At 39.8% G+C, this 20552-nt stretch overlaps 1 protein-coding gene across 1 annotated transcript in view; it reads right to left on the bottom strand.

The window, feature by feature from the left end:
- The window catches only part of EPDR1 (ependymin related 1), a 28572-nt gene that overhangs the window by 4840 nt on the left and 3180 nt on the right, over positions 1–20552 (bottom strand). The window lies entirely within an intron of this gene.

The following is a 20552-nucleotide window of genomic DNA, read 5'->3' as shown; positions in this document are numbered from 1 at the left end:
GTGGTATTTGCCACTCTCCAAGATGCTCCTCCATGGAAATCCATGTAGTTTAGTCAGATGTGCCGGTGAAGCAAGAATAGATGGTCCCAAATGCAGGTCTGAGGAGCTCTTCCTCCTCCTGGCAAAATTTAGCTCTGAGATTTACCAGATCCAAAGAAGTAGTGACAGCAGAAAGCAGGAAAAAAGAGAGGCAGACATACGAGAAAGTTCAGAGATCAGTGAGATGGAGTGGCCAGATAATGATAGTTAATAAGGATTTAAAATTATCTTCTGTATTTAGAGTAAGAGCTGACAAAGCTCTACAATCAGGGTAGATAACAAACCTCTCCATGGACATTTTCATGTAGCCCATACTTACAGAAGTTGCTTCCACCAAAGACGGTGGACCTTACCTATGAAAAGGAGGTGATGCCCTTCTGAGAGAGTTGAAATTATTGCAAATATCAGCTGATTTTGAATATACAACCAAAAATTCCAGGGGCCTAACTTCTCTAATGTGCTTAGCATTATCAATCACATGACATGTTGTTCAAAGCACAATTTAGAGCATCCTCATGAGAGCTCTGCACCTTTGGCAAAGCAGAGTTGGAATCCAAACTCTAAACTCCTCAGAGTTTTGAGAACAGGGAATTCATAACTAGGAGCATCCCATGAACTTCTCAGCTCAAGTATTTGGCTACAGTGTGCTGTCTCTTGGTGACTCTAGGGAAAAGAGGGGGACAGGATTAACTGCCTCGCACAGCTTCACCTTGCTCATCTGTAATAGTGTCTTCTTCCACTTGTGATTCCTTGTCCCCATCTTTTCAGAGGGATTTGAAGTTTACATAACACAGAATTGACATCAAAATAATTAAAATGTTAATTGGTACTATACAACCATATAAGATAGGAGTCACTTCGTCCACTCCTGACAGAAAATCACTTGAAGTTTGCATTATGGGAAGTGTATAACAGAATCACAGAATCACAGAATCACAGAATGGTTTAGTTTGGAAAGGACCTGTAAGATCACCTGGTTGCAACCTCCCTGCTGTAAGCAGGGACATCTCCCACTAGATCAGATTGCTCAAAGCCCCATCCCATCTGGCCTTAAACACTTCCAGGGAAGGGGCATCCACAACTTTGCTGGACAGCCTGCTCCAGTGTCTCACCACCCTCACAGAAAAAAATTTCTTCCAGTCTAAATACCCAGTCTAAATCTACCCTCTTCCAATTTTAAACCATCATCTCCCCTTGCCTTGTCACTACGTGCCCTTATAAAAAGTCCCAAGGGTGGTTCTCCAGCCCTCTGATCATCTTCAACAATGCTCAAAAAGCATCTTAGCAACATTCTGAAGCATTATTTCTTGTGATGCATGCAGGATCACTTAAGCAGCTGTGTATGGAAACACGGGCAAGCTAAATGGCATTAGCCAAACTGAGCGGCAATGAAGAAGACACGTGAACAAAGTTGGCATGAGGTAAGCTGGGGCATACCACTCATGCCCAGCTCTGCACATGAAAAGTAGCTTATTCAGCTTTCAGTGAGGAAGTAAGTCACCAGGCACGTTAACAAGATTCACACAGAGGCTGACTGCATATTAGTTTCCCTGTGGTAAACCATTCTCCTGCCTAAATCTTAACAAAACATTCCTGTTTCTGTGATAACTATGACCAAAAGCTTGTATTAGCCCAAGCTCATCTGCCATGATCTTAGTCAAAGCTGCAGAGCTGTGATGATCTACTGATGAATCACTTAGTTCCTCATATAAATCCAAGCCTGTTTTCAAATAACCACATCAGAAACTTTTGCCTCATACCCAGACCAGAGAATACAGTCACAAGAAAACCAATATACACTTAATGTTGTTTGTAACCAGCCATGTCTCAACCACTGTTCAGCTGGCTGCCCAGCCACTCTCAGGAAAGCAGAATAAGGCAGATGAGACTAACAACACCTGAGATATCTGAGTGGTAATACAGTTATTTTGTGAAATAACAAAAACTATACACTAATTAAGTGGTATAAACTATTGGGAATAAAGTGTGTACGCTTTCATTTCTTTTTTCCTTTAAATCCTCAATTAATACTTATTTCCCACATCAATTTTATTTTGCATTTTTAGCAATACTTTTTTCATGATTTCTGTTTCTCCACTGTTTGTTTCATAAACTATTTCATGGAAGAAGTGTCTTCTGTTCTGTAAATTAAAACCCAAGAGTTGACATCCTTGCATGAGGGACACATGCCACCACCTTTACTTCAACGAAACAGTAGTTCAAACCTCAGTCAGGCAAACACATGCATTTAATTTCTAGCACATAAATAGCCACCGTGACTTCAGTAAGATGACCTAAATAACTGCAGAAGGTCACGATCCAGAGAAGTCAGCTTCCTTGACTCTGCCTTCTATATGCGGATGGCAATGTGTGCATTACAAAACAGTCACAATGAAAACAAGAATCTGAAAAATGCAAACAAATGGAGCTCATCACTAAACATGTCTGTAGCATACATTCTGCAGAGCAACAGGCTCCACCACCCACATTTTTGCTTCCTGGAGAGGCAGAGGGGAACAACTGCGGCACAAATACCAAAGACATGATTTGATGCACTACTGGCATGACCAGCGGCACACAGACAAGATGAGAACCAAAGAGAGTGGCTTTACTCATGTGAACAAGGATAAGCAGGTGAACTTATCTATATTGTCACTAATCAACTTCGATATACCTCACACCTAAATTTTGAACACAATTGCTCGTGCGTGTGTCCTGAAAATGGCGAGCACAGAAACACAAGTTTGCAAAGGATCTAAGCTTAACCGCACATGAAAGGTGAAGGGTTAAGCTGTTGTTTTATAAAGGGAAGCATTCGCCAGCCAAAATTAATAGTAAAATGCGTGTGGATATAAAAATTACAATCGAGCATATTTTAAAACAAAATATTGAAAAATCATTTCCTTTTTTTTTTTTTTTTTTTTTCTTTTTTATTTTTTCTGTAACAGCCAAGTCCTAAATGTACTGCCTCTATTTGCTTTAGGTGCTTGAGGTTTCACTGGCTGCTTCAAGGGAAGCACAGAATCCTGAAAATAAGGCTTGGCAAAAAAACAGAGGAGGAAATTATTTTTAATTAGTTGTGCGTTTTATTTTCCTGAAGAAGATTTAATTACAACATATTTGTAGGCTGTGCCCACTCCTTATGTTATTTTTATAACAATTTCATTCCTTACACTTTAATTTCAAGAAAGCCGTACCCCCCTCACATGGCACAGCCAGGCAGATTTGCAGAAGTTACTTGGATAAGTTACTGTATTTGTCCAACTGAGATTATTTTCTTTCTTTCCTGTCCTATTCTGTACTACTCTATCCTACGCCTCACACCCTTTGTACACTATGTGCCTAATGGGACTCTCTCGCTGTTCTTAATGTTTCCTTTGTCTGGGCCTGAAAATGGATACATTCCAAGACATAAAGACATACACGTTTCTTGCTCCCATACACTACATGATTTCTTAACACTGGACCACGTCTTATGCAAACAGTCCCACTGACTGCTAAAAGTAGGTGGGATACACACTGTGCTCAGTATCCTGCTCTCCTAGGGAAGCTTATGAGCTTATCTAAGTACCTGTATTCTGAGCGGATCATTGAACTGCACGTTATGAACGCAATCCAAAACAATAAATTCACTTCACAGTGTTACTGAGAAAAAAGTCACGAGGCTCAAAACCACACTACCTGCTTTGCTTCATCTCCTGCCACAAAGGTGCCATGGCACCCTGGTGTCAGTGCTGCAGCACATCAGGTAGTGTTCAGTCCAACACATCCTCACCACTCCCATGATTCACTTCTACACCTCCGTACGCTGTCTCCCAGCTGCCAAGCCTAGAAAGAAGGAGCAGCCTAGTGGCCTTTATATGAGCTAAGGGAACAGAATTGCTGGCAGCAGCAATGCCAAGGCCTATGGGATACACTGAAACTCTTCAACAGGGTTATTTGCTAAAGAGAAACAAAACAGAGGTTTGTGGCTGAGATGGGGTGAAAGAAATTCCTTGTGCCTGAAATTTGTATCATTTTGCAATGTGGCTTTGGACAAGCAACTTACAGTACGGGAACCCCGAGATTCCGTTCTCATTTGTTTTTTGATTGCAGTAACACCAGAGAGTCACTAATCAGAGACCAGGAACCACTCGTGTTAGGCTCTGCATTAACAAAGAACAAAGACACAGCTCCTGTCCCCCAAAACAATAGAACAATGGTTCTCATAAAACAGACTTTCCTTTCCTGCAAAGACATATGGGGTCTTATGTGTCCAGGATTTTAACCTGCTGACTCACTTCTCCCAGCTGCAGCTATTGTATCCCTAAAACTTCCACTCACATCGGTCAGAGTACTCAGTAATTATTATAAAGCAATTGAAAGAAATGAAAGCAAAATGTTACGTATTATTTGTATCAGAACTATTGTATTGCTCAGCAGGGAGCAACATTTGATATTTAAGGTATCAAGCAGAGCCAAAGCTAACTTTGCCTTACTGTTTGAGATTAACCAAAAGCTTGGAACATCTGTCTGCCATTGTAGTATTATTTCATTCTTTGTCGGCTCTGTTTGTAAAAGGGCATTATTCAACACTGTGAAAGAGGTCAGAAACATTTCTAACTAGAAGAAATCCTACTAAAACCACTCCAAACAAATCCTTTGTTCTTCTGTACACACACAGGTACTTCCGGAATTTTAGAGTTATCTGATACCCTTTTGATAACATAGCCCGTAAAATGATCATATCAGTACCAGCGTTATTGAGGAAAGATGTACTAAGTGAATGGAGACCTCTACTAGAAAGATGACTACAAAATCTCGTCTCACCTTCTCAGATTAAGAACATTTTCAAGGGAGCAAAGCTACTATGCAGACATTCAGACAGTTGATAAACACTCTTCAGGTCAAGAACTTTCATCTGCTTTTGGAAAGCTCTAGATATCTCATTTCAAAACTGAGAAGCATTCGTTTCTCAGTATATTTCTGGGAACTCCTTTCCTCTTTCCCACGAAGTTTCGGTAATTTCAGACTTGTGTTTTTCTTTTGGTGTATCAGACCTCAAGAACAACAGTAATTTACCATATTTGATCTCACATGTTTGGCAGTGATGCCGGACTATGGTATATTGTACAAATATAGTATTGTGCAAATACATGTGACAGCAAATGTAATCTGATACTGTGAAGAAGCAGTATTTTTTAGACTGACTTAAATCATTCACAGATTGTAAAGACCCTTTTTTTTATTGTCAAGATGACCAAGCCCTCTGTATCAGGTATCTAACTAGCATGGTATGTGAGGAACTCTTGCCAGCATTACCAGTTTCTGAAGCAGAGAGAATCAGGCAGGTTAAATCCTATTAATGTTGATGTTCATTTAGTGAGAAAGTTGCAAAAATAGGAAACAAAAGCTGGAAAGTCAGATCTTCATTAACTAAAGGATTACATATTTCATTGACTTTAATTACAAAACTCAGTAAAAAATCTGCAATGCCTAATTCTTTTAACTGTTTTTTTGTTTTGTTTTGTTTTCTTTCCATAAATTAGGTTAGATACTTGGCAAATAGTAAGGGAAATTAAGTTATTCAGCAAAAATGCTCTTTCCCCTGCTGTCTCTTTTTGGCTGTTTGACATTCCGTAATAAACAACCTGATCCATCAAGTGGCACCCTCGAGTACAACATATTCCAACTTAAGTCAAAACCCAGGAAAACAATGAAGCATTGTTTTTAAGGGAGCTGTGTTTTTCAAGGGGCTAAAATATGCACTGCCCCTAATAGAAAGCACTTCCAAATCTCCATAAGTAATGGTATGTTTGTGAACTGGAGCCCCTCAGTAGACAACAGCATAGCTCAGAACTTCAGGATTGGAAGATGCGGTCAGAATACCATAATGCTTTCCAATGAATCAGTAGAATCACCTCCTAGGGAACACTGTATATCCTCGTAGAGCCATGTAATATCAAAATATGCTTGAGGTCATTAATTATTTTCTTGTTCTGGGTTTGTAAAGAGGCTAGTGAGGTCTTGCTGCGCTGAACAGGTTAATGATAATAAAGTTTACTTGGGAGTCACAGAAGAACTTAGAGAAGATCCAGAAAGAGTGATCAAGGCCAGGACTCTCATCTCAACATATATTAAAGACCTCAGAAAGCACAGAATGGCAAGGAGGGAAATGACAAAGGCACGTTACTATTTGTTTATTTATTATGCTTTTCATTCTCTTTGCATTACATACAGAAGGGGAGTAAATAATTCAATAGAAGGAACAGATGCTAAAAATTGAGACAAAAATGTTCTTTTGAGCATGCAATTATATTAAGGCACTCCCTGAGCTTGGAAAAACACAAAATAAAAGTAAAAAAGTAAGCAGAAATTTAACATCTGGAGATAGCCAGAAAAACGATGCTTACAATAATTCAGAGTAATTCCCAAAAGAAAAAGGATACAGGAAAGACATACCTGTGTTCCTGTTTTTAATATTTCCTGTAACTGTGAGATTTATCTGGAGTTATCACACTTGCCTCTGAATTGGGCTCAGAGAAAGCATATTAATTTGGATTTTAGCTCTGCACCCATAGGATAGTATTTACTTCATACAGAAGGAAGACGTAACAGAATAAGGTCCATAATCACAAATAAATAAACAGTCTCCCCTTTGAAGACATTCAGTTTTGAATAAAAGGATAACGAAAAATAAACATCATCTCTGCAGCTAAGAACGGGCATGGCACCTTCATATGTACATGGATCTTAACTTCCACATACAAACAGAAAAGGATCTTCAGATACTATGAACAGGGAACGCATGAAATCCAAGAGAGCTGTTTCTCTTCACTTAGACTGTAAATTCCATCACCCACATACTTGGCCACTTAGTTGCTCTTCAGTATGAACTCCTGTATAAAAATAATAAAGAAGTTTGAAGAACAGATTGCCCTTTACAACAGATAGTGTGTAGGTCTCTCTTCTAATAGAGCAAACTCTTACTTCATGGTGGAACATTCCCTGGAAAAACTTGTGAGGATGTTCACTTGTACCAGATTACTTCCCCAAGATGTCATGATTTCCATCTTCCATCTGCAATGATTTCCTTAAAAGGGATGATTCAGGCCTTTCAGATATCTGTCCAATGTAAAAAAAAAAGTAAAAAATAAAAGCACTATATCTATTTTCAAGGGATTTTGGAGGTCAGGCCGGCTAGGATAATCAGACAGCACAGTTTGAAAGTTAAGTACACTTTAGCTTTCTAACATCTTTATCCAAAGATCTGAGTATAGTTTATTTTTAAATAAAATTTGTGGAAGATGGGAGATTCACTTCACTGAAAAGAAATGCAACCTGAAGTTCTGGCACAGCACTTCATTCTCCCTCCCCATCTCCAACGTAAAAATGACTTCTTTGTTTTTCATCCATAATCCTTTGTGCGGGTCTTTTTCCTTCAACAGCTATAAGTCAAAACTAATATTGTGTGCTGAGCACATAAATTAGTGACTGGATTCAAATACAAAGAGTTGTGTGCATGAAAAGTCCAGGTGAAATTAACTGAAAGTGTGGAAAATAAAAGAATTATGGAAAAGAAAGGAATGCCTGCATGAGAGAAAACACAGAATTAGAGACAAATATTAGTAGCTCTAATGCAAATGACACTTCAAACACATATCTGATGACCTGTGGTACAATAAATGGTGATGATTTAGAAAGGTTAGTTTACAGTTCTTGGTCAATTAGAAGTACCTTCACTTCAGACAGAGGACAACGTGTCTTAACAGGAACAGATTTAAGGCTGAGGAATGACACAGAGATGTAAGCAGGAAGACAGCAGAGTACAGCCCTGACTATAGGGAACATATTGTGATTAGGAAGTTAAAAGCAGAGGATTGAAACCCCCACGTTCTTGTTGAGTAGTGTCTTACATTTACCCATTCTTCTGTCCACATCTCCCTAAGCACATAATGCTTGTAGGTCTTTTCCATTATATAATGAAGAAAGTTCCAGTTCACAAATCACTTCATTATGGGATAAGAAAACAGTTAAAAGCTTTCAGCGTCAATACTGAGAAGCCATTTAAAATGGAAATACCTCCCTCCTCCAAAACAGATCCATCCCATGCCTGGTTTCAGTTATTACTGGCTTTTTTTGATGAAAACTGCACTTCACCAATGAAACAGTTAGAAAGAGCCTCAAGTACATTCAAAAAGATCAGATTTATCCAGATCATCTTGATCGAATGGAATGTACAGCATCACCACGTGCAAACTGTTAAAAAGGATGAGGACTACACAGATCCACAAAGATAAGAAGTGGAATAACTGCTTGGTCAGTAGCTTTGAACAAAAGCATCTGTGAGTCCTGTAGATGACGGACTAAAGATAAACCAGGATATGGACCTGTTGCCAAAAAGTAAATCGCATTCTTAGGCCTATTAGCAGCAGCATCAGATGCAAGACATGGGAGAACATTTATTAGCCCTGATGAGGTCAGAGTGGTAATGCTCCTTGTTTTGGATGCCATGTAAGGGAACAGACAGACTGGATTTGGTCCAGGGAACAGCAGGAACAATGTGATGTTTAAAGAAGATGACCTGTGGAGTAACTAGGCATGTTTAGTCTACAAAATCAAGACCACAATATGACATGGTAAGCTTGCTCAGTGCATAATAGGAAGTTTAGAGTTGAGATATTCTGTATGTGCAGGTGTTGCAAAGAACAGGTTTCTCTGTCTGTTGCAAATTTTATGAGAAGTGTTAAGAAAAGCAGGAGTCAGAGACATCCCAAATAAGGCTTTCCTTTTCCATTAACGAGGAACAGGTTTTATGGCAACTCAGAGACCTTCTCAGCCTTATGTGCAGGTGATCTTAGAATACTGATGGCTGCTCCTTCTTCTGGTAACAGGCAAATTTCATCACTAAGTTCTGATATTGTCAGTTGTATGACTGACTTGGATCCTCAACACTGCTGCCTATCCAGAAGTACTGAACAAACTTAAGTGAAAATTTTCTGAGTCTTCCCAAAAGCAGTGGTAGTGATTGCTGATCCCCTCTGCTGGGTCTCTGCAGAAAGGGTAGAGCTTCCATTCTTATTTCACGGGGAGCCTGGGGATTAGAAGGATAGTGACAGCTCAGATAGTCATAGAATCCCAGAATGGCTTGATTTGGAAAGGACCTCTAAAGATCATCTAAATGAACCCCCCCTGCAATGGCTGGGATACCTCCCAGTAGATTAGGTTCCCCTGGGCCTCTCTCAGCTTGGCCTTGAACATTCCCAAGGATGGAGCATCCACAGCTTCTCTGGGCAAACTGATGATCCTCATCACAAAGAAGATGCACAGGCAGTGAAAGTAGAGAAAGGTATCATGGGAAGAGTATAAGGAAGCTGTGATGGTGTCACTGCATCAACAGACAAGGGAAGAGCCACTGATGTCATCTAACTCAACTTCAGTAAGGCCTCTGACATGGGCCCTCTATAAAAGTCTTCTGTCCAGACTGGAAAGATATGGATTTGATGGGTCGACTGTTTGATGGACAAAGAACTGGCCACAGCACTGAACCCGCAGAGTGGTAGTCAATGACTCAATGCCTAGACGGAGATCAGGGATGAGTGGAGTTCATTTTAACAAGTTTGTGGATGAGCCAAAACTGCAGAGTGCAGTCAACATGCCTGAGGGACAGGATGCCATCCAGAGGGACTGAGACAGGCTTGAGCAGCAGGCCCAGGAAAACCTCATGAGGTTCAACAAATCCAACTACAAGGTCTTGCACTTGAGTCGCAGCAATCCCCACTACCAATAAAAGCTGGGGGGTGAAAGGGTTGAGTAAAGCCCTGTCAAAAAGGACCTGGTGGTACTGTTGGATGGCAAGCTGGCCATGAGCCAGCAATGTGCCCATGCAGACCAAAAAGCCAACCATATCCGTATCAAAAGAAGCACGGCCAGCAGGTCAAGGGATCTTGCCCCTCTACTCTGCTATTGAGGCCTAACTTGGAGTACTGCATCCAGATGTGGAGTCCTCAGTACAGGAGACTTACAGACCTGTTGGAGAGCATCCAGAGGAGGTCCACAAAAATGATCCAAGGAATGGAACACCTCCCCAACAAGGGCAGGCTAAGAGAGCCCAAGTAGTTCAACCTGGAGAAGAGAAGGCAACCTGATAGTGGCATTTCGGTACCTAAAGAGGTGTTATAAGAAAGAAGGAGACAGACTCTTCAGCTGGTTATGTGGTGACAGGACAAGGTGAAATCGTTTCAAACTTAAGGAGGGTAGATTTAGGTTAGATATAAGGAAAAAATATTTTACAGTGAGGGTGGTGAGGTTCTGGAACAGTTTGCCCAGAGATGCTGTGGAAGCCCCATCCCTGGAGACATCCAAAAACAGGCTGCACCAGCCTCTCAGCAACCGGATCTTACTGTGAATGTCCATGTTCATCACAGGGGAGTTGGACTAGATGATCTTTAAAGGTCCCTTCCAACTGTAAGGACTGTATGATTCTATGATCTCTCTACACTTCTACAATTAATCCTGACTTTATCATCTCATTGTTTCCAGTGACTGAATGTGTCAAAAGACCTGCACAAACACTCTAAAATCAGGTCTGGGGAGGCAAGATTCAAGCGGTGCATGCTCAGAATTCAGAGGGAAAAATGACAAGTCTAAACTACTTGTCAAAACTGATCATCACAAAATTGTGGTGTTTTGTTTTTTTTTTTCTTCTTTCTTGTTATTGTGTTGTTTTGGGGATTTTTTTTATTATTTTTTATTTTATTTTATTTTTGTTCTCTATTGAGTTATTATGCTGCTCATTATTACAGCTGCAATTTCTCTCCCTTTTCTGAGGGGCTTCCAGCAGTTACCACGTTTTACTCCTAAGCAATATCCATGATGCACTGCAAGAAACAAATAGGGAACCAGTGGCCACAAAAGCATTCAGAGGTAGACACATGTAAGGGCCTGATTTGATTTGTTTTATCCCATCAATCTTAAGCTTCCTTAAACCAATATCCTATGCAAATGGTATTTAAGGACAACAGAAGGGAAATGGGTTTATGTAAAAGAACAAAAACAAAAAACAACAAGAACAAAAAAAAAAAAAATACCCCAACAGAACATAATGAGCTACCTTTAAACATAATGCTGTAAATGCTACAGCAATGAAACTGTTGCAGCACTGAAAATGAAGACCTACCAATGTTCTCTATACAGACAGGGCTCAGGATGTTCTAAAATCACCTGGATTGCAAATATATAAATTTTTAATAGATGAACGTACATCTCAAAACCCTTCTCTTCAAACTGTTGAGTACTTGCTGGAGGGGACTCACCAGCATACTGAGAGAGAATCTGCAGTTTATCTGTCAGTTCATCACAGAAACAACAGTTCCTGAAGACAAAGCAATCAGCTAAAGTAAGAATAGCTAAGAATACATTCTTATTTTTAAGAAAGTCTATAGCCATTTTAATTGTATTAAAAACCTACCATATTTATTTTTCATTCAAGGGGAGTTCTAAGAACCAACAGCAAGAAGGACAAGACCTGTAAATAATATCGGTATAAATATACAGAGCTGGCACAGCTGAAAGTTTTCCATGACTCAGGGAAAGGTCACTAGACATATTGAACATGTTTAGACTACTCATGCTGAGTAAAACATGACAGAAATAGGCTTACCATTTAGCATCTGACACGAATACACACTAAAGTCTTTAGCAAACAGGTATGTCTGCCTCTTTTTGGGGTGTCTTCCCAACACATAGCCCAGCATCATGCGTATGATATTATACTGGCAGGGAGCCACACTTTTCTTTGAGCTATATAAAAACAAAGTTTCCTTTACCTTTACTACAGCTTTAATAAATACTGTTATAAAATAATTCCTGTTTTAAAAATACAAATAACTGTGTTCTCTCTATGGTATTAATACTGTTAATGGACTTAGAGAGGGACAGATCTCCTTCAGCAGCAACCAGAGAAGCAGAGGATAAGGATGCAGGCGGCTTTCTATGCCAACAAAGCCCAGTGCTGGTATTGTCTGCCCTCAGCCTTCCGAACTGCAGGTGTATCATATTGGCATCCAGTCTGCTAAGCTCAGCTGCAATAAAGCTTAATTTATACATGAACAGCTCAAGCTAATAACAACTTAAGCAAAATTTTGGCTATGTATTTGATGCTTGTTCAGATATTACACACACTTCTCCGCAAACATCATACATATGCTGTTCTCCTGACATTGTCTAAAATGCAAAGCTGTCCATGGATTTTCACAGCCCAAAACTGCACTCAAATGTTTTGGAAGATAAATCACCAAGAGCAGACTGCTTATAAATGGGGCTATGAATTGCAATCAGCAAATCATTCATTAGGCCAATGAGGAAGAGAATACTGGAAATCTGAAGAATATTTCCATGGTAAAAGAAATAACCCATAGGACACTGAACATACCGAACAATGTTTGTAGTTACTATTGCTACAGTACATAAGCATCTCAGTTACAATATCTACCCCGCAGAGACATACATGCTTTTTAAGTGTTTTTTTCCACTCTATCAGAACATTCAGTGAACTAAGTTGTGCTTCAGACACATGCTGGGACTCCAAACACCAATACATGATGAGATCCTCTCAGCTGGCCCACTACAAATACATTCAGCTAAGCAGATGTGGCACCAGCACTTGGTAGTGCCTCAATTAGCAGTTTGTGCCTTCCTTCCACCGTGTGCCACTTGGACCTTGCTTGACTATGGTAAACAGTGGGATGAATTACATCCAGTACTGCCTCCATCTCTGTGAAAATGTTTTCTACCCCAGAAACGAGATTACTTTACAGTAAGGACTTACAAACTTAAAATACGTTGTATGAGAGGTATCTTCGTGAAAACCTCTACACTTAAAAGTTCTGTGACAAACCAAAATTGTGAGAAAATTCAAAGAATACCAGAAATCTATAGAGAATCATAGCCTAGATGCTTATGCTTGGTTTTGGAAACAGGCAGCCCAAGAAAGTAAGTTAATAAGACAGCAAGTCTTTCCTCTTCTCCTACACTGAGGTAGTTTGATGTTGCATCTTTTTCACTCTTTAAGAAAAAAGGGGAATAAATAAACTTAAGGCATGCGCCCTCTCTCCTGCCGTTGTCTCCTTTTACTGTCCCCTACAATTTTTTCCTCTATAACAAGTAGAGTACCCACCATACCTCCACACTTTATCAAGCAACTTACCCAATCTTCACTCTTTCCTGAGAAAGGCAAGGTAACAAACTGGCCTCACTTTGCAGATTCTTCTGTGTTTATGTGTACAGGTATTTGACATGATAAGTAGAGGCTTCCTAGTCCCCAGATGCCACCACAGACAAGAATAAAGATATGAGATTCCTGTACAGAAGATGCAGGCCAAGAAATCTGGATCTAATAAAGCAGTGATACGTTAATTTGGGAACTAATTGTAGTAAGAATTCCTCATCCTGTATGGAACTCCATTTTCCAAATAATAAACATCCTCTGAGAATTACCATAACTGCATAGCATGAATAAACTTTCTAGTGCTGGCTGCCTAACAGTATGGTAGAATCATAAGTTTCCTGGCAAAAAATAAAAAGTATCTGAATATGATAAAACCACAGTTGCAAACAGTTATAGGAGATACTGAAAGAATAAAAAATGAGACCTTATTTTGCTGCACTCACTGCATCAACTCTGTGAACCACACAACTGTTTAGAAGTCATTAGCACTGCCAGGAACAAAACTGCTCCGAAAACTAAGGGAAAACCCAGGCATCCCCTCTCAGAAGCATTCACTTCTGAAACAACAAGGTATCCATGCAGACAGACTACTTAAAGAGAACAGGCTGCCCAGAGAAGCTATGGATGCTACAGCCCTGGGGGTATTCAAAACTAGGTTGGATGGGGCACTGAGCAGCCTGGTATAGATGGAGACAGAGAGTTGGAACTGGATGAAACTTTAAAGTTTCATAGCAAATTCATGTTTAGGAATACTTTTACCTGTTGAATCACCTGATTTTCAGATAAGTAGCAACATTACCCTGAACTCCCAAAAAGAAATGATGGGAGGACGACAAACTGCTTGCTAAGCATGACAGTATCAGATCTAACAGATATGGACAACATCAGAGACTGAAACCCTACTGTAAGGGTCTTTCCATTGTGAACTCACAACATTTCTGCTCTGTAACTGGTCCCAGTCTGGAATAAGAACAGAGCAGGACGAAAGCATATATTCTTCTCCTTTGTCCCACTGCTAAATAGTGCCATTCTGCAGTAGTGGTTTGAGGGAGCTTTCTTTTACCTCAATAAGCCTTAAAAAAAATTAAGTTAATTCTTAAAAAAAATATATAATCTACTAGAAAACAGTTTGTTTGCAATAGGCAACCTAGGATATTTGTTACAGATACCATACAACTTTGACTTCTTTAATGTTAGCTTTAGGAAAGATGTTCACAGTGTGTTTTGAACATGTACTCAAAGATACGAAATACTACTTGGCAATAGCTATGAAGATGAGGATTCCCAAAAGCACTTCAGCACAAAAGAACTCAACCATCAAGGGCCAGTGAAGCCATTTCTGGATGCAACACTTTTGAACTATTCAAGTGACCTGAAGGTAAATGTGCAGAACTTTATTACAATGGATTTTGGTTTTGTTGATGTTTGTTTGTTTTTTAATGGGGTAAAGAACTAAGGTTTATCATAACTAGCCTTAATATGTGATGTTGCGGTGCACACAGTAATTCTGGTCTTCTGCATTGTTTTGCTTTCAGTCACAATTTCACATTTCATTATTGAACTGTCCTCTGGATACATAATACATGTAGAAAATAAAATATCCAGTAAGCTTGCAGCATTACCTTCCAGCTCAGGAGGACCATGAAATTTAATGAACTTAATGAATATTTCACATTAAAAGTCAGTTTCAATTGCAACAAAGCTAGATGTAAACTGCTGCACTGGCTTAGAACTTCTGAAGATCCAAAAGATGGCAGCAATCTAGGTGACTACCACTCTTCCATAGTTCTAAAAGCTTGTCATTCTTATGTATCCTGTAGCCTTTAGGCTATTTGGGGACGCAAGGATTGGACCAAACATTTATACAACTCCACAAGTATTTCTATTAAGTTCTGAAACTCATTTTCGTTTAAAGACATATCCAGAGAGCTCCAGATTTAGATTGGTTTGGTATATCGATAGTATCTAATAATCCAATCTTCTTAATTGCTAGTCTCCCAGTTTTTTTTCTCACAAACAAGAAATTATTACTGAAAGATTATTAAATCCTGAATTGTTTTATATTCAAGAAAAGCATGCTAAACACATGTAGTGTGGCATCCCTGCACCTTAATGGTGACTTCTACACTACTTTTCCAGTACAGTAGTGCCAGAAAACCATCAAAGCAGCATGGAGTTATTGAGCTGGGAGTCCCTCTGGGCTGGATTTGTCCCACAAAATACACTCCAGACCATGCTAGAATGTCAGGTTAAATTTCATGTCATAAGAAATGAAAGGGATAAAACAGGCATTCGTGGAATGAACAGCTATGTAGATCCTGAAGCATGTGAAATCTTAATAGTCAATGATTGAAAAATTGTAATGACCACAGTATGAGTACTGTACAAAAAGAAAGTGCCTGCCAAATTCACATTCTGATGCCAGAAATTCAGAAAGTCACGAGAATCAGAAAACAAAACCTAAAACAGCAGAAATATGCCCATTGCTAAGCTACAGGAGCAAGTCTTACTGACCATATGAACATAGCTAATAAAATTCTCAAGAGCAAAAACAAGAATTGCAAGAATTACTATTACCTTGCTCACTTTTTGTGGCACAAGAGGGACATAAAGCCAGATATGTGCACACAGCCTTCAAAAATGATTAAATTGATTCTGAAATAAATGTTTGTCAAGGATCTACCTTTACAAAAAAATGAAAACAAGTTCAGATGGAAACAAGTGATGCTTTCTTGGTACCACTTGTCACAAATTATTTTTTTGGACAAGGACAGTTGTGCTGCTGTTGGAAACTCCTAATTTGCTCCTGCATATGAAAGTATAACTGGTACCAACTCTGGCAGACCATACACTGCTGTACACAAGGATTGTCTCACATGTTGAGCTTTCTGTTCTTTCACGCATGGGAAAGAACCCCTGGCAGAAAACCCTGTCCTTGACCTGTGGCTCTCAGGTATCAGAAAGCAACCACACTACTGGGAAAACAGCCATGGGAGGACAAAGTTTCCCATGGAACCTAAACTCTCCTCTCAACATACATGCATCTCCCTCAGGACCTTAAAAATGCAGCAGTAAACAAAAACAACTGAAATAAACAGGTCTGCTTGGCAGTGGTGAGGAGAAGTTTCACTGCCCAGTGTTACGCTCAGGTTATGCAATGCCGTGCAGGCATAATGCTCCTTATTCTAGGGGAGCCAGAATGTTGCACAATGTGGCTCTGTTCCATGCAGACTTCACACCTCCCCAGCATGCCAGGCACTATACTTTACCTTAAAAACACTCCAAAGAAAATAATTTCCCCTTCCAGTAAAGAAGAGCAACAGGTAAAAATACCTTGAGAGAGAACTTGGCAAGCTGCAAGCATGGGATTCCTTGCAAATCAAGCTGAAGGTCATCTGAAGAAGGCTGTGAAGTTGACCAGCTTGAGGAGAGAAGCTAGAGAGAAGATTCTCTCCTCTGATCCTTACACTGATTTGATGCAGAAGAACCTGGCTTGAGAAGAGAACTCTGTCCTTAATGTAAAAATAAAAAAACCTATCAGGCCCCAAGCATTAATTACAGTTAGAGCCCAGAGTTTCTAACCTGTTTTCTATTGTGCTTATTACTATATTGCCATCAGTCCCTTCCTAAAACTGAATCAGCCTCTAAACTTATACATCTATTCATATTCCCCTTACTCCTGATGCCAAAGATCCTCAAAGGTTCTCATCACACAAACAAATCAATAGCAATGCTAAACAATCACAACTACAGCGTGAATATCAAGTTTGTTAGGACACAAATGGATTGCAAAGTGAAACGTGGGGAAGATTTAAAAAAGAAAAGAAAAAAAAAAGAAAGAAAAAAAAAAAAAAAAAAGGAGAAAGCATTTTGTATTTTATTAAAACATCCTGCCTCCTCCCCTGAGCACTTCCTCTCCTCTAACTGGCTATTACGTACCAAAACTTATCCTTGGAAGCTCTGGCAGAGGCAGTGTGGACCAGATTCAGAGGCACAGGTTTTATCACATCTTCCAAATCCACTCAGATGACACAACATTGAAAGCTGTGCACCACAGTTACACCATTGCTGTCATCAAAGGACTCAAGATTGAATGATCGTTTCATTGTTGGCAGTGGGGATCAACCTCAGGAACTGAGGCTGAGTTCAAATCGAAAATGGAGAAATTTCTATTTATCTCCCATCCTCCATACATTACAAATGCACATCTAATGTATAGCTCTGGGATGTGATCCTTGTGCTAAAGGTGAAGCTCTCATTGACTTCACTAAACTTGCAGCTCTACGTAACAAAAGTAAGCAAGAAGTCAGGAAAAGATCTTTTGCCCACTAACCCAAGCTCTTCAGCTTTTCAGTGTCTCTTAGATTGCAGCTGTCATAGTCAAAACCCTTCTCTTTTTTAAGGATATACAATTCCACTCTACATGGAAGATAAACTATGAAACCAAAATATTCAGTGCGTTGTAGGGTCCTACAGCTCTCTCTAAATTCACAGAAGCAGTAGTAGCTCCTACAACCTGCTCCCGGGACCGTGCACCATCCACTCCATACTGAAGCCAATTCCCTCACACACAGTTTTAACTTTCTGGTCCTTCTACATTCAGGAGACCGACATCCTTAATTTGAACAGATTACAATCAAAGAACTAATGTAGTAACTGGTGTTGCAACTAAGTGTCCTTTGGATGCTTTTATCCCTCTGATTTCTCCAAAAGCAATTTACAGTTTTTTGTCAGCTCACAACAGTGCAAGAACTTCCATAAATTAGGATTTATCCTTCAAAGAAGATGATTTTTCTTGGGAGAACAGGTGTGACGCTGCCAGTCGAGCCATCCGATTACATCAGGCCTCAAACTGAATGGACCTCAAATTAAAACAAAGAATACAAAGATTTCTTTCACTGTGTTGGTTTAGCTGTGCGGTCATGCCATCAGTTGTCTGTGTGCTGTCTGTGAGTAAACTATGAACCTGAATTTCTCTCTCTCTGTTCATTTGCATTCAACTCTACAAAAAAAATCAAGTCCCTGAATCTAAATACGACAGGGATTTATCTTGTGAAAACTCTGCTCTCCTACTTCAAGTTACAGAAATACATGTGTATAATATCCTCAATGGCATGTCCAATGCTGCAGAAGAAGCCAAAAGTTCTAATGTCCTGGACACTCCAAACACACATTATTTTGAGGAGTTCAGACAGCTGAGAGTGATACAAGGAAGGATGCACCCCCTCCTCTAACTCCAAAGAGTTCAGATGAATAATAAGGATGTAGGCAACATGTGCTAGTATCAACAGCAGTATTGTGCCAGGGGCTATCATTTAACAGTGGTTTTTAGAGAAATAAAACCTCATGTTGAGAAACTGTTGTTTTTTTTAAGAACATCCGGTCAACTGTATTTGTTACTGACAGGTGGCAACGACCCCACTGAATGTTTGGCAGTGCAAGGTTTCTAAACACACTGACCAGAACCCTGGCAATTTATCAGTTTGGACGTTGTCTATCTGCATTTTCTTTCCAGTTTTAAAGGGTTCTGGATCCTGGGCTTCAGTTTATTTTTTGCAGCTGGTGTTGGTGGGGTGTTTTGGTAGTACAGAGGAGAAATAAGGGTTTTGAGAATACTACACTATACCAAACGCACCACCTCAAGCAGTGGAATTGCTTTATTCAAACTCGGCTTCTCTTGTTTTTTCTTCTTACACAATTCTGACAAAGATGTTACAGTCCAAGGAAATAATCAAAAGCATAAAACGGAAGACAGCAAAACCACTGCTATGGCAACAACCCATCACTTCCTCTGATACAGCCTGTTCGTTTCTTAGCACTACAGCTCAACGTCTGAAGATGTTCAACCTTCACCTCCAAATGGTGCTTTCATCTCTTCCCACTCAGAACAACTGCAACAGTGAATAGCAGGGCTGACAACACTGGGAACTTAGAAAAGAAAATGGTTTTTGCCTCTCATCAACAGAAGTAGCCATGCTGCTTTTTGTACCCATCACCAGCAGCGGGCACCTGGAAGAATTTGGAATCCATGGGACAAAAGGAAACTTAGGTTTGTGTATCTTCCCTCAGTACTTATCCTCAAAAGCAGCTTACATACGCAGCAGCTTATGAAGTATTTCAGATCCCAAGAATGCACATTAGATATAGAGAAACTGCTGAAATCTCAGTTCTTTGTTCCACTGCAAATTAAGGGTCTCATAAGTCTGCACACTCTACATATGTAATCTTAAAAAATGGGGTTTGGGTTCCCAAGTCCCTTGGCCAATTTTGAAAGTTTTACCCATGACCATATTTCATTCCCCTAAACTTTAAGCTGCAGAAACCACTCCCAAAACCAAGTCTGGGAAACAAATTTGCAGTCGCTCGGTGTAGGTCAATACTTAGCCTGTTGAGTCACCATAATGACCACAGAACGGATGGATTATATGATTTTAATAGGTCAGACACCACTGTTTTTTCCTTTACAATCACATATCCTAAAGCAACTAAGGGTTAGTTTGAGATAAGTCAGACACACGTGCCCACATGCTGTTTACTTTTCTCCAGAAAGATGCTCTTACATTTGCACCTGATCAGATGGTGCTTCTTTCCAGTCAAGGACACGATTGGCACATGCATGCTAACAGCCTGCAGGAACAGAGGATGTATTTCTTACATACAGCTCTGTCACCCCTCTGTTGTATTTGTAGCTTCTACAGCCAAGTGAGTCAATTCTATTCAAAACAGTGCTTGCCTCTTGCAACTACCTTAAAAACTAAAGAAATACCACCACGTATCTCTGCTTTTAAACAAATACTCATACCTCTGGTCTGTGGTATTTTTCTTTTTCCTACTCTGCAGCTGTGTTATTAAGACAATAAAGCACTGCAGTCTCAATTACTAAAGCATCCCAATTTGCTGTGCAGTGTACAATAAATCCACATGGTCCACAGAAGTTACTGTTAAAAGATATCCGCAGAAAAATGAATTGTCTTTCTTCAAGTGATTTGCTGATAAGATGGAAACATGTTCATCCCCTCTACATTTTTTATATGCCAAGCTGTGCCTCCCCTGAAAATCACTCTGCAAAAAGCAGTATGGAAGCTAAGGGTGAAACACTCTGAATACAGCATGCAACAGCTCAGCCTTCAAACAACACCAGTGTGTTTTCTGGCTCTGTCCCCACCTCATGCCTTCTCTTCATCCTAGCTGAGCACCAATCCTCATGAGTAGTTTCAGTAGGGCCAAGATGTAAATGTCCTGCTTTGTTTCTCCAAGATGAAGGATGATGCATGACGTGTGACGTTCTGGAAGAATGGAACTGGCC

Source organism: Excalfactoria chinensis, chromosome 2 (genome assembly GCF_039878825.1).
Source record: "Excalfactoria chinensis isolate bCotChi1 chromosome 2, bCotChi1.hap2, whole genome shotgun sequence".
Taxonomy (NCBI): Eukaryota; Metazoa; Chordata; class Aves; order Galliformes; family Phasianidae; genus Excalfactoria; species Excalfactoria chinensis.
This window is presented reverse-complemented; position numbering and strand designations above follow the sequence as displayed.